Source organism: Phragmites australis, chromosome 15 (genome assembly GCF_958298935.1).
Source record: "Phragmites australis chromosome 15, lpPhrAust1.1, whole genome shotgun sequence".
Classification (NCBI taxonomy): domain Eukaryota; kingdom Viridiplantae; phylum Streptophyta; class Magnoliopsida; order Poales; family Poaceae; genus Phragmites; species Phragmites australis.
Genome location: NC_084935.1, coordinates 21,195,382 through 21,203,534, shown reverse-complemented (window position 1 = coordinate 21,203,534; position 8,153 = coordinate 21,195,382). Strand labels below are relative to the sequence as shown.

The 8,153-nt window shown below is 45.8% G+C and overlaps 1 pseudogene; it reads left to right on the top strand.

Moving 5' to 3' along the window:
- Positions 1-3,695: 3,695 nt before the first annotated feature.
- LOC133892196 (uncharacterized) lies at positions 3,696-5,654 on the top strand (annotated as a pseudogene).
- The last annotated feature ends 2,499 nt before the right edge of the window (positions 5,655-8,153 follow it).

Sequence of the window (8,153 nt, the reverse complement as noted above, 5' to 3'; positions counted from 1 at the left end):
TTTCACCCGAGGTACAAAATGAGGTGCAACAACCTCACGAGGGATGGCACGTGCCTTTCAAAAATTAGACATAAGCTTAAACTTTTATTTCCTTTATTGTTTAGCTAGTCTAAAGTAAAACTCTACTAAATGTTTATCTTTACCACAATAAGTACAAGTGTACTTAACCTGATATGTGAATTTAGAAGAAGAAGCTATATTTGCAATCATTGTAGAAGATAAAAATTTGACTTGAAAATAAACTTCTTAGGTTCAGATTCAATAAGTGTTTTAAATTTACCACTACCAAGAGTCTGAATAATAGTGATTGTATTTGTCTCAGAATGAATATAGGGATCAAAATTTAAACATTGATTAATGTGAATGGGATAGCACGGCTGGAGCAGGTCGTGGCCTGAGAATAGGCAAGTTAGTTAGCTCTTTGCTTTGTATTAGGGATGGAAAATCCAAAAGGCGGCGGCGGTTGTGCAGCACAAACATATTTTGTGTTCTCATGTGAGTTTATCCAGTGAGCGTTCACGTGTATGCGTCTACGTGACAGTGTGCGTGATTACGAGCTCAGGGCTAATTTCGTGATCATTGGTCGGGACCAACAGTCTCTGGGTTGACGGTGGTCATACGTGTCGTCCTAGTTGGAGCCGTTGTTGATTGGTTCATTTTAGACTGCTTCCAATGCATTATATCATTCACAATGCAATGTATCAAATCTGTGACCCACCTAATAGATGTTTCCTTCTTCTATTCTCCATCTGCTGCCACGTTCTCTCCCCGTCCCTCCTCTCTTCCACCTTCTCTCTTTGTTCCCTAGTCCTCTTCCTTCTCTAATCCTTAATCTAATAAAGTCAGATGGAAACAGTAATTTGTGATAAGATCTACAGTACCTTAATGTTAGATAAAAATACTGTAAAATTAAATCTTATTTATCCATCTGAGATCAAATGGTTCACAAAGAATTGAAGTCACTATGACTTCCCTTGCTATGAAATTAGAGGATCGCAATTCCTAGCCCCCTCTCTCCCTGCGGCCACAGGATAGCAAGTCCGATGGGAGCGCACGGCCAGAGTCGGCAGCACGGCAGGCACGAGCGCGCGGCATGCGAGGCTGGCGAACCCGGCGCGAGCACGTGACCAACGTGGGCAGCGGGGTCGGTGAGAGTACGGGACCTGCGGGCGCGCGGCCTGCGAGGCCGGCGAGCCTGGCGCGAACGCGCGTCCTGCAGGGGTAACGAGCCGGTGCGAGGGAATGGCGCGTTCTCGCCACCTGGAAGCGCCCATGGAGCACAAGAACAGCAAGTGCAGCTCTGCAGCTAGCAAGTGCGTGGCCATTGGTGTGCAGCTGAACTGCTGAAGATATCCTCGCATTTTGTATATCTGGGGCATAGTGTGGAGAACAGGATTGGCCATTTGGGGCCAGATACTCGAAGGATATCTTCTAATGATTGCTGGGCGTTTCTTTCTCCCTCGCTTTCTTGCTCTGCTTTTCAAAGAAAAAAATCTGCAGATCTTCTGGTCTTGCGACAACTGAACCGAGCTAGCTAGCTGCCAATGCAGGGGGATCAACTGGGCAAGGCGCCTCTGAAATCGGAAGGCAGCTCGGCCACGGACGGGCGGCCGAGGCCGTAGCAGGCGGCACAGGCGCGCCTGCTTAGCATAGGGGCAACAAACGAGCAGTGCGAGCGCGGCGGCGAGCGCTGGGAATGGCGCTGGGTTCTCGAGCGCTGGAGTGGCACCGGCGCCCGCGAGTGCGCGGTCGTGGCGGGGCTGTGAGATCAGTATGTTCATATTAAATGAGCAGTATCATAATTCATACACATTAAATGAGTGTCACGTAGGATTTTTTTTTGCTGGCTTTGCGTGGAGTTAATGAGTAAACCTTCTCGTTATTTTTGGAAGTGTTGGAGAACAATTGAACAGTAGTAGAGAGACCACAGTAGAGAGTAGGAAATAGAATGAACATATCTTTCTTTCATTGCATTCATGTTAGATTTATACATTATGAAAGGACAAGTTCATATCAATTTGGGAAGACATCTCTCCTCAATAGGTGTTCCATTACGAGGCATCCCTCCCTAATGGGTGTTTAATTGATCATAAATATTTGTATCATAACATTCCATCTTAATCAATTTGATCATATGTATACAACGTAAAGAAATCTCCTCAAAAAATCATGTCGAAAAAATATGAAGAAAAATAATCTTAATACGCCACCAAAATTTTCTTAAAAATCCGTTGAAAAATTTAGGAAAAATGATTTGGTATATCTATTTGTATTAATATTGTCTCATTAAAAACCTTGTATGAGAAATTATATTAAAAAAACTCGTAAAGGAAAAGAATACAATATTTATGATCTAAGAATCATAATGGATTATGTATTAGGGATTTACTCCTCTTAAATTTTGCATATCTTAAAATCATCTGATACCAATTCTATGAATAGAATAAATATATTGGTAACGACTTTATGAATAAATCTGTAAGATTATCACACGATATTGTTTGCAAAATATTTAGCAATACAAGCAACATTATCTTTATAGATAATAGTAGATGATTCTGATAAACAAATAACACACGATTATTACGTTTGATTAATCATTTTGTGAAGTTATATACATTTATATGATGTTTCATATAATTATTTTAGAATAATTACATAAGCTAAGTATTCATCCTTATCTCTTCTAAAATTCTAACTCTAAGCTCTCAAATGAGTAGTACAAGAGGACTCAAGTGGCTGGTTCAAACTCTTTCATAGCCATGCCCCTCTATTTATAGGTCTAGAAAATTTGATCTCTAAGTTTTCTAACTTTTTCCCAAAATACCTCTCTTATAGTACACTCCTACCTACTACCGAAGGTATTTTGGTCCATTTTCTTCTCCATTCATCGGACGGATGTGGCGCCTTCACGACTTAGCTTCGGCTCGACGCAAGCTTCGCGATGGTGCTACGTACTCCTCCAATCCTCCTATGGTTTTGAAGCCAAACCGCGAAACCGTCTGCACGCTTCTCAAAGCGTGACTCACCGCCTTGCTTACACCTTAAGCAAGTGTTTTGATGTCGACGCGTGTACTCCGTCATGCGATTCTGACCGTTAGCAAGTCTCTCGCGCTCTCGATCCTTCGGGCCACCTTGTTACTTGCACCGGCATCCTTTTCGCTTGACTTTGTCAATACGTCATCTTCATCCGCTTTCCATGCTTTGCTTGATCTCCACGTGTTCAGCTAGAATCATCCTTGATCATCCGGCATCAAGCATTCCGCTGGGCCCCGATTATTCCGCCGTCAATCGCCAAGTTGTATCTATCATCTGCACATCATGAAACAAGTAAACACATATCTCCAATTCCATTTCAATTAGTTCATAATCAGTATGCTCAAATTAAATCCCAAATCAATTCAAATCACATCAAAGCTCATGCAAAACTGAAGATCATTCAACTATATAAATAACAATATCAATCACTCGTCACCAATAAATCAGAATGTATTTCAACTTGATTTCTCAAATAAGGATACCAATGACAGTAAATTTTGCTCACCCGGGAAGAAAATTCATATGTGTCTACCACCAAGAAAGAGGTTGTCCGATGACCTTCAGACCATGAGCACAGGAGTACTGAAGATACTAAAAACCTCCCCGCTAAGAAAGTACCTGAACAGACTGATAACAACACCCAAAGCACGACCTTTATGCCCACTAAAGTTAAGGTTGAGGAGGCAAACAGCAGTCCCTCAGGACAAGGGCTGTGTAAAGAGGCAAACAGCAAAGTGAAGGTCAATCCCTCAGGACAAGGGCTGTGTAAAGGGGCAAACAGCAATCCCTCAGGACAAGGGCTGTGTAAAGAGGCAAACAGCAACAACCTGAGCAGAACACTGTCAACCACAACTGGAGTGCAGGGTAAAGAGGAAAGCAGTTTCCATGTAAGTAAGGGGTCGCGTGAAGAGGGAAACAAAACCAACCTGAGCAAGGGGCTGCCTCCTGAGAACTGCAACAAAACACTAATGAAGGAATCATGCATAGCTACTGATAACATCCCAAGAAAGAACCTGGCAATCACCGGAATGCAGGGTGAAGTGGAAAAGAACAACTCCTGAATGAGGCCTTATGAAGATTCTAGCAATAATATACTGAGCAATACGCTGCATTATGAGACAAACAGCAACACCTCAAGTAAGGGTTTACCCGAAGAGGCTACGACCAACATTCAACAACCCAAGCAAGAACCTCACAACTTCTGCAGTGAAGTGTGAGGAGGCAAATGACAACTCCGTGGGGAATAGCCTTTTTGAAGAAGCTAGAAACAGCGCTGCCACTGAGAAGCTATCTGCTAAAGCTAGAAGCAATGCCTCAAGCAGAAGACCAGTTGTTCTGGCTAATGACATGAAATCTAGCAAAAAGCTGCGTACCTCTGCGGTACATGCTACTGACACCAGCCAGAACACTTGTGGAATGAAGCCTTTTACGTCTGTTGTCCAAGCTGTGGAACAAAGTACCAGCGCTGCAAACTTGGAGGCCATAAAAGTTGGAGGAGAAGGTCAGGAGAACTGTATACCTTTACAACTTGTCTCATTTAGCTACCGAAGCAGTCATCAAGATAACTTTGAATCAATTTGGGAGTGTCAGAAATGCCAATTTTTTGGTCAACCACACAGTTCCATACGACATTCCTCAATCTGTATTACTACCTTCGTTTTCTTTTAGATATTATTTTAGCTTTTGGCATACAGAACTAGGTTACAATAAATTCTTTCATAAATGATATATTTACCTCTCTTAATTTCTCCAATATTCAATCAATTACATATAAGTCATCAATCCACCACACTCATTAAATTAAAACTCCACTTTACGATAGCCTTTAATACGGGTACTCTAGTAAAACACCACCTTAAAAACCTAAAATGATATCTATTTAAAAATGGAGGTAGTAGTAGAGATGGAAAGTGAAAAGATGCTGAATCCGTGGTCAATATGCTGCATGAGTTCCCATTCATTATGTTTGGGATGCCAAGCCTTGTGAGGGGGAAGTGTGCCACAGCTGAAATGTTCAATGACCGTCCCAGGAGACCTGGTAGTAAGTTAGAATTCTGTTGGGTGGGCCCTACAGACCCTGACTATGAGAATGCCAGAAAGTTCAAGTTAATGTCCAAGAGACATGAGGTGGATAACTTAGCATTAATCAAGGTAAAATCTTGTTCTTGGTTTGCAGCTTTGCCTCTAGACCCTCAGTTCCTAAATTCTATGAACTTGAATAGCTATCATTCTTTCCCAAAGAAGTTTTCAGAATAGAATTATATGATACATATCACTAAAATTCATACTTCAGAAGTTTTTCTGCAGTAAAATAGTACGAGTCAATGTTATCTTAGTCATGTCACAGTTCTTGCATGTTATGTGTTTTCTTGTTCACTATTTGCATCACTGATGAATTAGTACTTCATGATTTCTTTTGGCATTGCGCCTATGCTTATTATTTTGTTGAATCCTAATAGCATCAACTGGAAGAGGAGGAATTACTCGCAAAGCAGCAGGAGGACAATCTGAGTTGAAAGTACAGGAAGCTTGAGGCTGTGGACACCGCCATACTGAATGGCTGGGTTAATCGGCTGTCCCGCATTTATAGCGTCAGTTTGGATGAAGTGTTTTGAAAGCAGCGGGTGTACATGATATTAAGATTTTGGGAATGTATCTTTTTGGGATGATCCTTGGTATATGATATTAGGATCTGGTTGAAGTGTGGCTGTTTTAATGTTTGTAGAGCTGATGGCATCGATGTTACATAATTCGCAACATATTTGCAGTTCGATATTCATGTAGGAGATCTAGCTGCCATGCTTTTCTCATATTCAGCATGAAACAATCAGCTGATGACAATATATTGATGGAATTCGACCTGATACATTATGTGCTTAGCATTGGTTATGGAGAACTTGGGTGTGTTAGCGTGACGTGTTCGCCGTGCTTGCGCTACAACAGCATGCGGCTGCATGCCTGACGTCCAGATAAACACAGGATCGGTGACCCCTGAAGATCGGCTCCTCTAGGCAACAAACCAGCTATATTTGGTTAGTTAATATCTTGTGTTTGTTGCTTACTTTTGAGGCTCTGTGTGTATATGTAACCAATGACCGATCAATGATTATTCATTGTGAGATCTTCCAAAACACTTCCACGTTTTCATGGTATCATGAGTGGCTCGCATCCTACGACCCTCACTTCCGCACCCTAGCCGCCGGCATCTCATCGCCGGTCACTACTCCTCCTCACGCCGCCGGCCGTCTCGCGCTGCAGTGCATTCGACCTTTTCCCCTCCTTCCCCGTCACCATGGCCGGCTCTCGCACCGACGAAGATCGTGAGCGGCTCGCTGATGAGGTGGAGCGATCGCAGAAGGCCACCGCAGACAAACGGGCACGCCTGGCGCCCGAGCGTGCATACCTTGAAGATGAACATGCACGCCTCGAAGCCGGGTTTCAGTGCCTTCATGACACTAAACGCGCTCACAACGCCCAGCAAGATGCACTGGAAGCTGCCACCATTGCAGCCCTACATGCACAAGCGGTGGCCATTGTAAACATCCGATCACTCATCCCCATCGTCCTCGATGGCGAGTCGCCAAACTACACCACGTGGCGCGGCCTCTTCCTCCTCGTTGTCGGCAAGTACGAGCTCTTCGATCATGTCCTCTCCGACATCGCCTACCCCAACGTTCCATCCTGGGTTCGTATGGAGTGCACCGTCCTCAGCTGGCTGTACGGCACCATCTCCAGCAAACTAGTCCAGGTCGTCATGATGCCCACGTCGTCCGCGCATCATGTTTGGCTCAGCCTCGAGGACCAGTTCATCAGCAACAAGGAGACACGGGGGTGTTGTATCTCAACGCGGAGTTCCACACATTCTACCAGGGTGATATCTCCATCTCCGACTACTGCAGCAAGATCAAGAGTATGGCTGACGCCCTCGGTGATCTGGGCGAGACCGTTCTCGACCGCACTCTCGTTATCACCGTTCTGCGCGGCCTAAACGAGCGGTTCTCCTACATGGCCACTCTATTCAAGCAGACCAAGCGATTCCCGTCCTTCGTTGAGGTTCGCGAGGACCTAATGCTTAAGGAGCTCACGGCGAAAAACAAACCCATTGAGTCCTCCTTTGCGTTCCTAGCTGCAGGCACCAGCAACGGCACCTATTCCGGCAGTGGCAACACCAACAGTAGCAGCGGCGTCAGAGGCAACACCGCCGCCGGTGGTGGTCGCAACAGAAACCACAATCGTCGTGGCGGGCACTCCAACGATGGGGACGGCGGCGCTCCTGCTCCTAATGGCAGCGGTGAGTCTTAAGATCCGATGGCTGCTTGTCAAAGGTGACCTCCAACTGGTAGTCAACCAAGTATCCAAAGAATACCAGTGCGTAGACCCGCAGAAGACAGTGTACGTGGCGGAAGTCAGGACGCTGGAGCGGCACTTCGACGGCCTGGAGCTACGGCATATACCTCGCTGCGACAACACTGTGGCTGATGACCTCTCCCGCCTGGCCTCTGTCCAGCCGCTCGTCCCGGCCAGAACCTTTGAAGAAATGGTACACGGCCATCTGTCCTGTCTGCCGACCAGGATGAAGGGGAACCCTCGAGCTCAGTCGGAGGGACCCAGGCCGCACCTTCAGTGGGAGGTCCCATCAAGGTGCCGCCGCCCGGCGAGCGCGTTGCGCTTGCTGGTAGTCCTCAAGAATCCTCGTGGATCGATGAGATCCGATGGTACTTGAAAGAAAACATCCTTCCCGAGGACGATACCTCTGCAGAGAGGATTGCACAGCAGTTCAAACGCTATGCCATTGTAGATGGGGATCTCTACCGGCGCGGCACGGACGGTGTCCTCCTCAAATGCATCACCCGAGAAGAAGCCAGTGAGCTCCTCATTGAGATTCATGAGGGCGAGTGCGGTGGCCATGCATCGTTCCGCACGCTGGTCGGGAAGGCCTTTCAGCAAGATTTCTACTGGCCAACAGTCCCTCCTGGATGCTTCCGAGCTGGTTCGGCGCTGCAAGACGTGCCAGTTCCATGTAAAGAAGATTCACCATCTAGCTCAGGCTCTTCATACCATCCCCCTGTCTTGGCCGTTCGCGGTCTGGGGGCTGGACATCTTGGGTCCATTCC